Below are 17663 nucleotides of genomic sequence, written 5' to 3'. Positions count from 1 at the left end.
TGAGTAGCTAAATACTTTAAACTACCTAGGTTTTGGTTGAGTACTATGTTATATTAATGGTTTGACGAACTAGTATTTAACGTTAGTTGATTTGATGCTTTGGTAAAGTTTTTAATTGGTTTGGTCATGATATATATGCGTAATCAAATCCAGTTTTTGCTTTAATAATTATTCCATTTGTATTTGATAGTCATTGGTGATTGTTAGATGCATGATTAGGTTGTCTACTTTGTGTTTTCAACTTGTTTGCGATTTATGGTCGAAAAAATCGTAGTAGTAATTATAGAGAGCGGATTAGATTTTATTATTCTATCTCTAGAGAGGCCGGGAGGCAATTTAGTGTTGTGTCATCTTTGTCTTTTGTGGGGTTGGGGTACTAATTGCACGAGAGTGAGTTAGCCTAGGTCCATTTAGATTATTGTGATACAAGTCGTGTTCAAATTAATTAAAAATACCCACTTTATATTAATATATTGTATTCGAAGAGACCGGGAGGCGATCTAGCATACTTTATTGGTCTTTAGTGTCATATTTTTTTAGATATTGTTTTTCAACCAAGTCAAGTTCGTTAGCTATTAATTTAACTAGTAGGATTCCATCACCTAGGTAGTCGTTTCTCGCATTTGGTTAGAACCCAATTTTTATAAAGTTTATTTTTAGTTAATTTTAATTAGTTAAGTAATATTAGTTTAATTAATATTTTAAAAAAATCTAAAAAAATCAAAAGAGAGTCTAGGTAAGTAATTAATTAGGTTTAATAATAAGAGTTTACCCATAGTGTCCTAGGTTCGATATCCGTTCTTACTTGCTAGCTACATAACGACCGGTACACTTGCCGATTGTGTGGTTTTTAGGTGAATTCGGTAAAACTTGGTTATTAATATTATATACACACTTTTCACACATCAAGTTTTTGACGCCGTTGCCGGGGACACTAGTAAATTCTTTGTTTAAACCGAGTTGATTATTTGATCTGTTTATTTGTTCATTTGCTTTTTAGTTGCCTTTAGGTGCCTTTACTTGCTATTTGTGCCTTTTGGTTTGGTTTCTTTAAAATTTTTTTTTTAATTAAATTAAAAAATAATAATAATAAAAATAAATAAATAGATAATCGAATTTTTAATAATTTTTAGTTTATGCACCATACTCGTTCACAAGGACCACCTCCGTATTCTGCATCAGAAGAACCCGAGAGAGATCTTAGCAAGAGGCTTAAGGAGCTTAGAGGAAGCGTGAGTTCTATACCCGACATCCAGGTACACGTCCCTGCTCCTAGAATAGATATGGGTGACGCCGTTCCACCACCACTGCGACAGACAGTTCATGCTAAAGCCAACGATGGCATCGTGGGAGCCCGATTTGCAATAGTCCGACCAGCTACGACCAATAACCAAAACTGGCAAATCCCCTCTCACGTCATGAATTCCATCACCAATTCTGCTAAGTTCCACGGCTTGGATGACGAAGATGCTCCGGGACACCTGTCCCGATTCGTTCGATCTGCGAAACTTTTAATATTAATAATATCTCATCCGACGTCATTCATCTTAAGTTGTTTCCATTCTCACTTTCCGGTCGTGCTACTTCATGGTTCGAATCGTTGCTAAACGCCTCAATCGCCACATGGGCCGACCTTCAATCCAAGTTCCTAAGAAAATATTTCTCTCCGTCGAAGGCCGGATGTCTCCGCGAGCAAATCCATTCGTTCCACATGGACCCCGATGAGTCCTATTTTTCAGCATGGGAGCGTTTCCAAACTCTTCTAAACCGTTGTCCTCAACATGGCCTATCCGATTGGGCTGTGGTTGAAAAATTCTATAATGGTCTTACCCCCGAAACTCAACAACGGTTTAATACCGCCACTGGAGGAAGCATGCTCGATAAGCTTACCATAGAGGAGGCTGAAGAAATGTTCGACAGCATAGCGTTAGCAGAGCAGCAAACACCGAGTAGAAGGTCCGTTTCGGCTGCCAAGGCCGCTGCCATCGCATCATCCCGTGGAGTGCATCATGTTGATCAGAATACGAGACTGTCGGCACAGTTGGAGGAGTTGACGAAGGAGGTTAGAGACTTAAAGCTGCAACGAAAGTGCGAGATTTGTCACAAAAATCACGAGACAGCCGATTGTCCCGTTGATTCTCAGGAGGAGGTAGATTTTCTTACTAATCAAAATCGTTTTGTCAATTCCGGGTGGCGAAACAATAACTCTAATTGGCGAGCAGGTAACTCCGGTTATCAACAACGCCAGAATTTGTTCCAAGAACCCGCCCCCGAACCTGCTCCTGTGCCACATAATACTTCCAAGATCGAGGAGCTATTAGTTAACCAATCTCAATTGTTAAATCAGCTCTTACAGAATCAAGCCAACACAAAATCCACTCTTTTGCAGCATGAGACGTTTATGAAGGGGCAACAGGTCGCATTTCAGAATCTTGAGGCCAAGTTTGGTGAGTTGTCCGCAAAGATTGATCAACGACCCTCGGGGAGTCTTCCTAGTGACACCGTCCCTAATCCCGGTCCTACCTATTCTAAACCATTTCCAAATGCTCATACCAAGGCAGTGACCACCCGAAGTGGGAGAGGAGTTGTTAGCAGCGCACCAAGAGAGGAGGAGGAATTCGATGAGGAGTTGGAGTTAGAGACGCCACCTGACAAGGTGAACTGAAGGCGAGACCCAGCAAGTACCTCTCAGTCAGATGGTGCGTCAGTTGAGAAGGAGAAGCAGGTTGAGCAAGTACCGATGCGCGTCTATAAGCCAAAACCGCCATACCCAGGTCGTCTGGTGAGGAAGAATGATTCGGAGCAGTACTCTAGATTTCTCGAAATGCTTAAGAAGCTCCATGTGAACATTCTGTTTATCGAAGCTCTTGCGAACATGCCAAAACACGCCAAGTTTCTTAAAGATTTTCTCACTAATAAGAAGAAACTTGAGGAGCTTTCGACTGTTACTCTTAGTGAGGAGTGTTCTGCCGCCGTACAGAACAAGCTTCCTAGGAAGATGACAGATCCGGGAAGCTTTACCATTCCTTGTTTGATTGGTAATCTTAATGTTAGCAATGCTTTGGCCGACCTCGGTGCAAGCATTAACCTCATGCCCTACTCTGTGTTTGCCAAACTTAACGTGGGAGAGCTGCTTCCCACCCGAATGAGCATCCAGCTGGCAGACCGATCTGTGAAGTTCCCAAGGGGCATTGTGGAGAACATGTTGGTGCAAGTGGACAAATTCATTTTCCCGGTCGATTTTGTCATTCTCGATATGGATGAGGACTCGAATGTTCCGCTCATACTCGGTCGTCCGTTCTTAGCCACCGCACGTGCTCTCATTGATGTTGCTGATGGCAAATTGACTCTTCGAGTTCATGATGACACGGTCACATTCGACGTGCAGAAATCCATGAGACATACTCAGCAGCATGATGACACTCTCTACTTCATTGACACTTTCATGACGCATGTAGGCGATTATCTTACGAAGTTCTGCGAGAGAGACACATCCGACACTCAGATAATCGATGTGGAGAATTAGTTAGTCGAGATGACAGTATTTGATTTTGATCAGGAGCAGCAGTTGCCTGAGTCAGGAGGACACGAGCCGATAATGAGTTCCCAGATTTTTTCAGATGTCCTAGCGGTTGAAGAGAGAGAGAGTTTCCGATCGAAAAACCATCTGTTGAGAACCCCCATCCTTAGAGCTGAAAGATTTACCATCTCATCTCGAGTATGCCTTTTTAGGGGAGGGGTCTCAACTTCCCGTCACCATCTCTTCGGGTTTGGAGACGGAGGAGAAGAATAAGTTGATGGTTGTTCTGAAATCTCATAAGCATGCCATCGCATGGAAGCTTATGGATATCAAAGGTATAAACCCGTCGTTCTGCACGCATAAAATCTTTATGGAGGACGAGTTTAAACCTGTGGTGCAGCCGCAGAGGAGGCTTAACCCGAACATGCAGGAGGTTGTTAAAAAGGAGGTTATTAAGTTGCTCGATGTTGGTTTGATTTTTCCGATCTCTGACTCCGCATGGGTTAGCCCAGTCCAGGTGGTCCCTAAAAAGGGCGGTATGACAGTTATCACGAATGAAAAGAATGAACTCATACCGACACAGACTGTGACAGGGTGGCGAGTTTGCATCGACTACCGCAGACTTAACGAGGCCACACGAAAGGACCATTTCCCGCTTCCATTCATAGATCAGATGCTTGAGCGTTTGTCAGGGAAGCAGTTCTATTGTTTCCTTGATGGCTTTTCCGGTTATTTCCAGATCCCCATCACCCCGGGAGATCAGGAGAAAACCACATTTACATGTCCCTTTGGTACATTCGCGTACCGACGCATGCCATTTGGATTGTGTAACGCCCCTGCTACATTTCAGCGGTGCATGGTGGCCATTTTCCATGAGTTGATCGAGGATTCCATGGAAGTATTTATGGATGATTTTTCCGTCTTTGGGAATTCCTTCGATGACTGTCTGCGTAACTTAGATCGAGTGCTCGCTAGGTGTGAAGAGACGAACCTTATGCTTAATTGGGAGAAATGTCATTTTATGGTTCATGAGGGTATTGTTTTAGGTCATAAGATTTCTAGTGCGGGGATTGAGGTCGATAGAGCTAAGGTAGAAACCATTTCCAAACTTCCACCGCCCACTTCTGTGAAGTTTATTCATAGTTTCTTAGGTCATGCGGGGTTCTACCGCCGATTTATTAAAGACTTTTCGAAGATTTCCCGTCCGATGACCCAGCTTCTAGAGAAAGATAGGTCGTTTAATTTTAGTGAGGAGTGTTTGAAGGCCTTTGAGTTGATTAAGGAGAGGTTAGTGAGTGCTCCTATTCTTGTTGCTCCTAATTGGACTCTTCCGTTTGAGATCATGTGCGATGCGAGCGACTTTGCTGTTGGAGCCGTGTTAGGGTAGCGTCGAGAGAAACATTTCCATCCCATCTATTACGCTAGCAAGACCTTTAACGATGCTCAGGTGAATTACACCATGACAGAGAAGGAACTTCTTGCGGTTGTTTGCGCGTGCGATAAATTCCGTTCCTATCTCATGCTTTCTAAGACTATCATATTCTCTGATCATGCGGCTCTGCGTTACCTGTGCCCTAAGAAAGATGCGAAGTCCCGACTCCTTTGATGGATTCTTCTGCTTCAGGAGTTCGATATAGAAATTAAAGATAAAAAAGGGGCTGAAAATGTCGCCGCTGACCACTTATCACGGCTAGAAAATCCCGACATGGATGAGACCCGGGAACAGAGGATTGGTGATGATTTCCCGGGTGAGACTCTGCTGTACTTAAAAGCGAGTGAAGAGGGGTTTCCATGGTTTGCTGATCTTGCTAATTATCTATCCTCTAATGAGTTAGTGCCCGGACTGACATATCAGCAAAAGAAGAGATTCTTTGCAGATATCAAGTTCTAGATTTGGGAGGATCCGTACTTATTCCGTATTGGTGCAGATCAGGTGATTCGTCGATGTGTTTTTGGTGATGAGGCTCGAAGCATTCTTCGACATTGTCATGAGGGCCCGACTGGTGGCCATTTCGGTGCGACTTATACCGCCAAACGCGTGTTTGATGCGGGATTCTATTGGCCGGCTATTTTTCGAGATGCGCATGAGTTTGTTCGTTCGTGTGATGCGTGTCAGAGAGCCGGTAACATCTCATCCCGAAATGAGATGCTCCAAAACCCCATCCAGGTGGTTAAGATCTTTGATATATGGGGCATTGATTTTATGGGTCCGTTCCCTATGTCTAGAGGGAACAGATACATCCTCGTTGCTGTTGACTACGTGTCCAAATGGGTAGAGGCTCAGGCCGTACCCAGAAATGACGCACGGGTTGTAGTGGGATTCCTTCGGAAACTCTTTTCTCGATTCGGTACTCCTAAGGCCCTGATCAGTGATCGGGGTACCCACTTTTGTAATGCTCAGATGGATAAGGTTCTAAAACGTTATGGGGTCACCCATCGACTTTCTACAGCTTACCATCCTCAGACTAGCGGTCAAGTGGAAAACACCAATCGCGGCAATAAGAGGATTTTAGAGAAAACGGTGGGGAACAGTCGAGCGGACTGGGCTGAAAAGTTAGATGATGCACTCTGGGCCTTTCGTACTGCATTAAAAATGCCTATCGGGACCACTCCCTTTTGGCTAGTTTATGGAAAGGCATGCCATCTTCCTGACGAGTTAGAGCATCGTGCGTATTGGGCTTTAAGAGCCGTAAATCTTGATTTATCTGCGGCGGGAAAGAGTCGTTATTATCAAATTCATGAGGTAGAGGAGCTACGAAACGAAGCATACGAGAGAAGTTGGGGGTATAAGGAGCGGACAAAGGAACTTCATGATAAACATATCAAGGGGCCCAAAGAGTTTAAGTGTGGGGATAAGGTTCTTCTATACAATTCCCGGTTGAAGTTGTTTCCGGGTAAATTGAAATCCCGATGGGCTGGTCCGTTCGTTGTGAAGGAGGTATTTCCGTATGGAGCGGTCGAGATAGAGGCTGACGATGGACATTTTTGGAAAGTTAATGGGCATAGACTGAAGCATTACGTTGGAGGTCCACTTAGAGATCGCGAGGAGGAGGCGATCTACCTTGATCCGCCTGGAGAGTAGAGGATGAGAGCACACTCGGGACTTTGCCCGAGTTGTAGAGTTTGTATAAAACTTAGTTGCGTCAGTTTCTTTTATTTTTATTCTTCTTTATTTTTTTTTATTTTTATTTTATTTTTATTTTATTTTCCTTTGAGTCTGTTTTAGTCCTTAGAGTCTGTTTGATGTCTGCTTTGGGTTGTTTTGAGTTTTATTTTGCAGGATTGGATTGTCTCGTTCGTACTCAATCTTCATTCGGATGAGGATTTTTCTGAGCCTATCATATTGTAGAGGACACCCAGAAGCTACGGCCGCGAATGAAATGCTATACGGTCGCCTAGGAACAAGACTTGTGAAGAGAATTGCATCATTACCAGGGGAGTCTGTTCCACTTTACTTGTTTTAGATTTTAATTCTTCTTTATTTTTGTCATTTTCTATTCCTACATTGGGGATAATGTAGATTTTAAGTGTGGGGATGGGAAACTGAAGTTTTTCTTAAAAAAAAAAAGTTGTTTTTGAAATTGTTTTTCTGTATTTAACAGGAGATGATATTAATTTACCGATGAATTTTGACAACACTCTTGAAAATTTTTATGAAAAAAAAAAAGTTTTCAGATCAACACATATATTGGGATGTAACTGAACAGGTAGACTCTGTATTTGATGTGTCAGTAGGCTCAGTCCCTTAAGAATGAAAGGACAGTATGCTTGTAGACTTAATTGAACTTAAAATTGCTTGATTTTTAGTGGGATACATATTAGACTATAGAAAATGGGATGAAAGGTCGGGCCATACTCAAGCCTTATGTTAAATTTGATCGTAAAAATTAAAAATTTTATAGAAATCTGAATAGACTAATCATACGATGCTTGGGTAGGTTTAACGTTAGGGTATGCCTAAGTAGCTTGTGATATAAACATAAATTTCATACTTCTAGTTTTAGTGGTTAACACTTCATAGGCGTATGGTTTTATAACCTTAAATCCTGTATTGATGGGATGCTCCGGGGTTCGGACACCATGGGTCTTTATGCGGTATATCATCTGGGTATTCATATCTCCTAAGTGGATTTATGAATATTAAGAGAGCTCAAAGAGCAAACCCGCAGTTTTTCTGCCATATATAAGTCATTAAACATGATCATCCCGTACTTCAAAGTACAAATACACTACTGACTTGATCATCCACGCTGTTAGTCATATGGGGTCCCCTTGCTCACGTCCTAATACCCTTAAGAAACGGACCACAAGGGACACGTCATATATAAGCCCTACAGATGAATTCGTGCATACTCATCCATGGAGATGGACTTTGGGGTGTTGCTTGATAACGGGGGTATGTCATGTAGTTTACATACCTTAATTGTATCTAATGGCTGTCAGGTAGACCTTAATGCTTAAGCTTAGGTGGACAAACAATATCCTTGATCGTCTTTAGCTGTTCTTATATTGGCATAACATGTTTTGATAAACTAGATATAAGGTTTAAGTCAAGTTGGGGTGGCTTGGTCCGGTAAAACCATGCGCAATTGTTCTTAATTGTGGGTCCCATTAGATCTTATGAACTAATAAACTTGTCTCATCTTACTTGTCTCGGTAAGTATTAAAGGGCATGGGTATAGGTGGAAAACAATACTGGCAATCAACCAGATTTATCTTACTAGGTGAATTCCATGGATAAGTATGTCGAAAATCATGATTAATGTGTTTGATAGTTTTAAATATTGAAAATAAAAGAAAATTCAAGAGTTGTGGGTTTATATTGTATATCTCGGTTATGATCCTGTGCAAACTACTTTTTCAGGGACGAAAAAGGTTTAAGTGTGGGGATATTTGATGTGCTCTAAAAGATATATAATTCATATAAATGTTTCCTACACTTTTAAGTGTTTTGAGTTGGTTTTTAATGTATTTTTACTCCTAAAAGGGTCATATTTGAAATTTAAAGGTTGAGAGGTTTATGAGCTGATATAAAGTTTTTTTTTTATTTTTTTATTTACTAAACTAGAGACCAATGAGTAATACATTAAACAAGTCATATATTATGGTTCTTGTAGTATTAACTTAATACATTAGTTATTAAAAATATTTATCTAAATAATACATTTGGCATTTGAAATCAATAACTAAAAGAAAGAGAGATTAATATGATTTAGTTTCATATTGCATTAACTGTTCATGAAATATTTTATTACTTACTCTTTTCTTATTAATATCCCTAGCAGGCTAAACCCACGCACCAAGAGTTCACTGCAAGCAATTAAAATGAATTAAATTGGTGGAGCTGTTTACGTTAAAAAAAAATAGTTTGGGATAAAAAGAAGAACACACTAATTCTCAAGAGACTATTGGACCAGTTAATTAAGTTTTATGTCAGCCCAACAAAGAAGGCTTAGGAGTTGTGTCGGTGGGCAAGGGAAATTATGTTGGTAAGGAATTAATTGGGAAGGAAGTCAAGGCATAATCATAATGAGACTAATATATTATTGAGGAAAAAAAAAGGGAGAAAAAGAAAAACCCTACGAAGAAGTGCATAGGAGGCGAAAACAAAAAAAAAAGAGAGTCAACTAGAAGGAATATATTATTACTTCTCTTTCTGGTTGGTGGATTCGGACACAACAGAAGAGTAGCAAGCAGCCAAGGAGTTTACTAGGCTGGTGAACTTTAATATTTATTTTTCCCTTTCTATGAACTTTAATATTCATATTATATTTGTTTCGTATCTTGTTAAAAAGAAGAACACACTAATTCTCAAGAGACTATTGGACCAGTTAATTAAGTTTTATGTCAGCCCAACAAAGAAGGCTTAGGAGTTGTGTCGGTGGGCAAGGGAAATTATGTCGGTAAGGAATTAATTGGGAAGGAAGTCAAGGCATAATCATAAGGAGACTAATATATTATTGAGGAAAAAAAAAGGGAGAAAAAGAAAAACCCTACGAAGAAGTGCACAGGAGGCGAAAACAAAAAAAAAAGAGAGTCAACTAGAAGGAATATATTATTACTTCTCTTTCTGGTTGGTGGATTCGGACACAACAGAAGAGTAGCAAGCAGCCAAGGAGTTTACTAGGCTGGTGAACTTTAATATTTATTTTTCCCTTTCTATGAACTTTAATATCCATATTATATTTGTTTCGTATCTTGTTAAAAAGAATAACATTCTAATTCTCAAGAGACTATTGGACCAGTTAATTAAGTTTTATGTCTGCCCAACAAAGAAGGCTTAGGAGTTGTGTCGGTGGGCAAGGGAAATTATGTCGGTAAGGAATTAATTGGGAAGGAAGTCAAGGCATAATCATAAGGAGACTAATATATTATTGAGAAAAAAAAGGGAGAAAAAGAAAAACCCTACGAAGAAGTGCACAGGAGGCGAAAACAAAAAAAAAAGAGAGTCAACTAGAAGGAATATATTATTACTTCTCTTTCTGGTTGGTGGATTCGGACACAACAGAAGAGTAGCAAGCAGCCAAGGAGTTTACTAGGCTGGTGAACTTTAATATTTATTTTTCCCTTTCTATGAACTTCAATATCCATATTATATTTGTTTCGTATCTTGTTATGAGTAGCTAAATACTTTAAACTACCTAGGTTTTGGTTGAGTACTATGTTATATTAATGGTTTGACGAACTAGTATTTGACGTTAGTTGATTTGATGCTTTGGTAAAGTTTTTAATTGGTTTGGTCATGATATATATGCGTAATCAAATCCAGTTTTTGCTTTAATAATTATTCCATTTGTATTTGATAGTCATTGGTGATTGTTAGATGCATGATTAGGTTGTCTACTTTTTGTTTTCAACTTGTTTGCGATTTATGGTCGAAAAAATCGTTGTAGTAATTATAGAGAGCGGATTAGATTTTATTATTCTCTCTCTAGAGAGGCCGGGAGGCAATTTAGTGTTGTGTCATCTTTGTCTTTTGTGGGGTTGGGGTACTAATTGCACGGGAGTGAGTTAGCCTAGGTCCATTTAGATTATTGTGATACAAGTCGTGTTCAAATTAATTAAAAATACCCCCTTTATATTAATATATTGTATTCGAAGAGATCGGGAGGCGATCTAGCATACTTTATTGGTCTTTAGTGTCATATTTTTTTTAGATATTGTTTTTCAACCTAGTCAAGTTCGTTAGCTATTAATTTAACTAGTAGGATTCCATCACCTAGGTAGTCGTTTCTCGCATTTGGTTAAAACCCAATTTTTATAAAGTTTATTTTTAGTTAATTTTAATTAGTTAAGTAATATTAGTTTAATTAATATTTTAAAAAAATCAAAAGAGAGTCTAGATAAGTAATTAATTAGGTTTAATAATAAGAGTTTACCCATAATGTCCTAGGTTCGATATCCGTTCTTACTTGCTAGCTACATAACGATCGGTACACTTGCCGATTGTGTGGTTTTTAGGTGAATTCGGTAAAACTTGGTTATTAATATTATATATACACTTTTCACACATCAATGATACGAACTAAATCCAGCCCGTTCAGCGGCTTTACTTCTTACAAGCACACTTGCATCAATTCACCCAGCATTGATCGCAAGTCAAACACGTAACACATTGACTTCCTAATCCAAGTCTGGTATACCTGAAAAACATGTTAAAACGGGTCAACTATAAATAGTTGGTGAGTTTCACGAGTTTCAAGAGATCAATGGTGCGTACAACAATCACAGTTTGTAAATATGCAAGTATGTATGTATGTTCACAAGTACGTTTGTTTATATGTTTATGATGTAATTATGCTAAGCTACACTGAAGCCTTGACTGTTTGTGCTACGTGCATCCATTTCCCACGCTCAATCTATCACTGTGCTCCCTTTCCGCCCACAACATGCCCCGAGTAGCTATGTCTAACACTACATAGCGTGTTTGTATAATTATGGTCATGTGCAAACGGGATAATGTCTCAGCAAACCGTGCTGGCCCCGCCTGGGTTTGTCAAACCAATAGTACTATTCACAAGCCACCGGCTCGAAGTTAATCACTTTGTTCATGGGGACTTTTGTGTATTAGCACTTAGATAATTCCCATCATCAAATAGTTCAGAGTATATATAGATATGTATCAACATGTTTTTCACCCCAAAAGTTCGTAAAAGCAATTTAAAAGTGGGGTCATGAAACTCACGGTTTAATCGAGATTCAATACAGCGTTAGCTCGCAGTTCGTTTGACTCGTATCACTAGGCCCTATAATGAATATTATAATAATATTAATATTTTAATATTATTATAATCATTATACTAGACTGGGCTGTATAGCTAGTCTGGATGTAGTTGTTACATCCAGAAAGTGTCGGTAGACTTAGATTGTGATGTTGTTCAGTGTCTAATACTTAAAACTGAACTTGGCTCAGTTTTCCTATTTTCCCAGCTGGGCCAAGTTGTTCGTTTATACGTTCAGAAAACAGTTATGGTGAAGTAAGCTTGGGTAAATGTGTTGGTTGATAAAATGATTAAGTTATAAAGAAAGATCACATATTAGGGTTCCGGATACGCTATGGGGCCCGTTTCCGTTTATTCAGTTTGATTTGAGGAGAAACACGCAGAATCTATCCAAATTGTCCAGATTTCTCATAAAAAGGTTCGTTTTTAATTAATTAATCCAAAAATATGATTTTTTTGATCACTCTTGGTGTTCTGAAATTCTCGAAGGTTCGTTAATCACGAACTTGTCGGTTTTAATCAGAATTGAATTTGTTTAATTTTCAATTTAGCATAATTAATTAACTGGTAATTATTAAATTATGAAAATTTAGCCACTTATCAATTAAAATATTTAAATTTTTATAAAAATATTTTTGGAATTATTTACTTATTTATTAATTTATAAAAATTCATTTTATCTGCTATATTTAGCCCGAAAATCGTCCGTTTATACCAAACGATCTCCAAACATTCCACCAAAAATTCTGAGTGATTAGAATATGTTCCAAAACAAGCTGGAAAAATCCCAAATTCTAACAATCTTTCCAAATATCATTTCCGAGCCAAAAACAACAATGAAAATTCAAATAAACGTAAATAAACAAAACCTACTTAGGCTTCTCCAAATGCTCCCAAATTTCATATATGATCAAAATATACCAAATCTGATTTCCCCAATAATTTTCATAATTTTTCAAGCATTTTAACTATTTTTCCCAAATTAACGTTCAAATTCGGTAATAAATTCGCAAAATATTCTCAGATGGTTCAAAAATTACCAAATTTGAACAGCGACTCAATAACATGGTCCCTGATGTCCCTGAAAAATTTCAAGACCTAACAACGTGTACATCACAATCGAATCCTAAACAGTCCGTAATCGAGTGATTTGGTATTACCTTAGTGGTTTTGGTTTGTTTTCGCCCTTCTAATCATGTTTTCGGGTCCTTGTACTTATATGTAAGCTAGATACAGGTCCTATATCACAAACCAAGCAAGTTTCAACAACAAAACAGCCCCTTAACTTAGGGTTTCGGTTAGGGTATAAAACCGAACTTTTGAACCGTAAAAACGCCGTTTAAACCCTCTAATCCGTGTTTATGGCCAAATAAAACTATCAAACCAGGTTCCTAACCATGTGTATGATCAAAACATGTTTTTGAACCATTTTTAGGATTTTTATATGGTTAGGAATGATTTTTGGTAATTAAGCTATGTTTATATGTGTTCAAACATAATTAAACAAGCTAAAAATGGATTAAACTAGTTAATTTACCTTTACGTTTGAACTTATGAGGAGTCTCCAGAAGTAGAAGGCCAGGAAAATGATGATAGTTGTGCCAAAAAATCTTGTTTACTAATATATATACATCAAGATATTTTAAATGGGGGTAATCCCTTTGTTTTGCGGCCGAGAGGTATTTGGGCCCAATTTTCTGGTCCACTACCTCGTTTTGCGTGCCCGGATGTTAAATCTCGAGTCCAAATTTATTTTGGGTTCGGTTTTTGGCGCGAAAAATATATCGGGTACGCCCAACAGCGCGAAAACGAGTGTTTTTCGGCTATTTTTGTATAAATTTATAAAAACATACTAAACATTTTAAAAAATCGAAAATATTTTCACGGATCGCTTAAAAACATTTCAAATAAGTGTTTGGTAAGTCTTTTTCGGCTTAACAGATGATACAATGCTTGGTTTGTAACTATCTTTCGCGTTTAAATCTATAGCGGGTAGTTAAACGAGCATGTTTTTGTTTAACTTGCTTGCTATCGAACTAAGGCCATATTACTAATATATTAGCTTATATTAATCGTATATTTCTTATAGATGGCCCCTCGGGATATCTAGGTCATAACCGGACCGTTTTTTTAATCGTTCGTTCGATACGCAATAAGCGGTTAATCGCTTATTCGATTTGTAAATATTGAGTTGTAACCGGTTTTGTCACGAATGTCACATATTTGCAAAGGAAGATTGGAATATTCTCAACCTCCTCAGAAATGGCTAAGTATAGACTTCGAGCAAGCTTGGACCTTCGAGCATGAAGATTACTACCTCGAGCATCATATCTTACGCTTGTAAGATTATCTTCTGGAATTCTTTTAAGCGTTGAAAGCTTCGAGCAAGCTACACTTCGTCAAGCAAGGATGTTCTTCATCGAGTATAGTTTGCTATCCGAGCAAACAACTTGATCTATCCAGCTTAAACCAAATCATTCGAGCATCTTGGTGGGTTGAGCATGGATACAATAAAGGAAGATCTCAAAATGTTGTAAGTATAAGCTTCGAGCATTGTTCAATCTCGAGCAAGTTTCAGTACCCGAGCATGCTGGAGTTGTTCACAATAAATCCTAAGGAAATATTGAAGAGATCAAGGAGAACATGTTTGCTCGTAGGATATATTCAAGCAAAGTTTGAATGTGTCATGAAGAATGAAGTCTGCTGAACTAGAATATTTTCTAAGGAAAATATTCTAAGTAAAGTCTGCTTGAAGACATGTTTCGAGCATACACTCTATTACAAGGTCTGCTCTACAAGTATAAATCATACTCGAAGACCAGTTTTACACTTGTATTTATTTGTCATTCATTATGTAATCATTAGGGTTTCTAGAAGGAATGTCTATGGGCCTATAAAAAAAATACTAGGTTTTCTAAAAAGGGCACGGGTGCATAACGATCATTGAGAGAATATTCCTCATTTATGTCACCTAGTACCGCCGTCATTCTACACACGAAAGCCTAGACATTCCATGCAAACCTGATAAACTATTCAATTGTTCATCAAAGATATATTTAATATATTGGAATTGTTTGTTTATTGCTTTGTGTTTGCATTTACAATCAAATATTCAATCCTACACTCTGTTTACACTGATGCCGCCGATATAATCAGAAGTTCTTCATTATTTAGATCTTGTGTGCTCTTGTCGACTATCATTAGTTTTGCATGAGATCCGGTCCTGACAAGTGGTATCAGAGTTGTGTATGCTCTCTAAAGGCCATGGGATTGAAGTTTAAGTGAAAAAGTTTGAAGCTTTAAGGGTTTTAAAAGTCTCTGTATTCAGATCTGATAAGGTTGAATTTATGGATGAACAAGAAGTTTCAGCCAACAAGATCCCAAGACTGCTGGGACAAGAAAACTACATCAAGTGGAAGGTTTTATTCGAAGGAGCGGTGAACTATAATGATACAGAGCTATGGAATTCCATCAAGTACGGTTCATATGTTTCAACTAACAATATGGAATAATCAAGTAGTTGATAGACAAATGAAGAAAAGGGACGATAAGGCCTTGTCTATGCTCAAACTTGGCCTTTTATGGGAAATCCTGACTAGTGTGAATGCCAAAGCAATGCATGATGCAGTGGTATAGATGTTTGAGGGAAATGTAGAGCTGAGAGATATCAAGAAAGACAGACTTAAGCGGCAACTTGATAGATTCAAATTTAAAGAAGGTGAAAGACTAAAGTCTGTGCTGTAGAGATTTATAAAGATTGTCAACGAAATCAGAACAACAGACTTGCAAATCTCTTATTTTGATTTGAACAAGAAGCTACTTACCTCCTTGTCATGAGAATGGTATACAGCAAGCAAATTTATAAGAGAGAAAGTGAATTTTCCCAACTTCAAGTTGGATGATGTGATCTCATTTCTGCAAGCTGTAGAACATGAAATGATTGAAAATCACATGATCAATGAAGAAAGGCCAAGTTTTCCTGTGACTAATGCTCTAGTGGCCCCAATGGGAAACTTGTCAACTAGATCTAAACAACTGCATCCCATTATTGAAGAACCCTCAGATACGAACTCAGTTGCTTCGGAGACACCTAGAGTGTATGGTGCTGCTCAACAAAGGTTTAATGTACAAATGAATGTGGACAATGGCAGTGCATCAACAGCTAGTGGACATCCTCCCTATGTGCAGAACTCAGGCCATGGAACTGATTATTAGGCTTTATTCTCAGTGTTCACTGGCTCTTACAATGCATTTGTGGCCAAAAACCTCATTCACACAAGTGTTGTTCAGGAGGACCTAGAACAAACTAATGCAGATGACCTTGAAGATATGGATCTAAAATGGCAAGCCGCAATGTTGGCGGTAAGAAGCAAGAGGTTTTATAATAGGACAGGAAGGTCAACCTTTTCTGGTCCTAATGAAAGGATTGGTTTTGACAAGTCTAAAGCCATTTGTTATAACTGCCAACAGCTAGGACACTTTTCTAGGGAGTATAATCTTCCTAGGCAGTTTGGGAATCAGGTGAATTAGGCCCAGTTCTATCAAAATAAGAATCAAAATCAATAGAACTACCAACAAAGGAATCAACCTTCGAATTAAAATCCCTATCCTCAGAACAGACAACAACAGCAGACCCAACAACAATAGAGGAACTATCAGTTTCATATACAGACCAATCTGAACAGAGGGAATGCTGGTGTAAATAATCAGAACAGGGATCAAGGGAATGTAGCAATGACAATGATTCCTCAGGATGGTGAGTTTGATTGGAGTAACTATGCTGCTGAGATTATGTTGCTTACATGGCCAAGATTAATGAAGTTAGGGAATCATCAAATTCTCAAGTACCTACTGAACTTTCCGTAACTGACCTGTTGCTTGTTACTGATGATTTAAACAGGGAAATTGGAAAGTGAAAAGTGAATGTGGAAGAAAGGATGTGATTATCAATGTTTATGATTTAAGTGAAAGAACCTATGATAATCAAATCAAGAGTTTAAAAAGGACTACATAGAAAGTTATAGAATTCAGTCCAAATTGAAAATTGAAGTTGAGGGATTGAAAAAGTTGTATACTGAAGAGAAGATGAAGAATACTAAATTGCATAATCAAGTAGATTTCCTGAAAAATCTTATGCCCGTAGGAAATATTTTAGGTCACATTGAAAAGATAAAGCATGAGGAAAAGTATAAGACAGTTTCACCTCCTTTCTATGATAAATATCCATTAAAGTTGGACAAAGAACAACGAGAAGAATACTTGAAGCAATTCAAGACTGTGTTTGAAGACAAAGAGGAGTTTATTAAGTTATATGAGAATGCGTCCGTGAACAAGGAGGGTGAATTTGAAGTGAAAGAGAAAGTTGCATCTGTTGAGAAAGTTGAAAAGCAGGAAGAGGAAACGCAGAGGGATGAGAAAAGAAGTGACACATCAAGTGAATGAAGCTCATGCAGTTTGACGAGTGACTCGTAGGGAAGCCGTTAAGCAAGTTAAAAGATATAAATGCATTGGCTTAACCAACTTAATTTCATGGAATTAGTTGACTATGGTTACTCATATGTTTGCAGGCAGGAGGAGGTAGAGGATGAAATTACGAGAACATGGGCGAAAACGGCGCAGAAAACGGAGTTGAAACGAGAAAGATATGAAGAAAACATGAAATTGAGGAAGAGCTCCACCGTGGTCCACGGTGTTGACCGTGGGCCACGGTCAAACAGGCACCAAAATCAACAGAAAGCACCGTACCGTGGCATTCCGAGCACCGTAACTGGACCGTGGCCCACGGTCTTACACGTAATTGCTGAGTTTGGGCCACTTTTTAGGCCGTTTTTGGGTGTCTTTTCACATACCTTTCCACTTGGGACGGCTTGGAGGCGATTTTTGAAGACAAGAATCATATTTTGGGGATTTGTACTCCTTTG

This window comes from Bidens hawaiensis, unplaced genomic scaffold, assembly GCF_021521415.1.
Source record: "Bidens hawaiensis isolate Kalapana, Puna unplaced genomic scaffold, B.hawaiensis_p1.1 tig00032827_1, whole genome shotgun sequence".
Lineage (NCBI taxonomy): Eukaryota > Viridiplantae > Streptophyta > Magnoliopsida > Asterales > Asteraceae > Bidens > Bidens hawaiensis.
The sequence above is the reverse complement of the archived record's forward strand: the minus strand, read 5'-3'. Positions refer to the sequence as shown.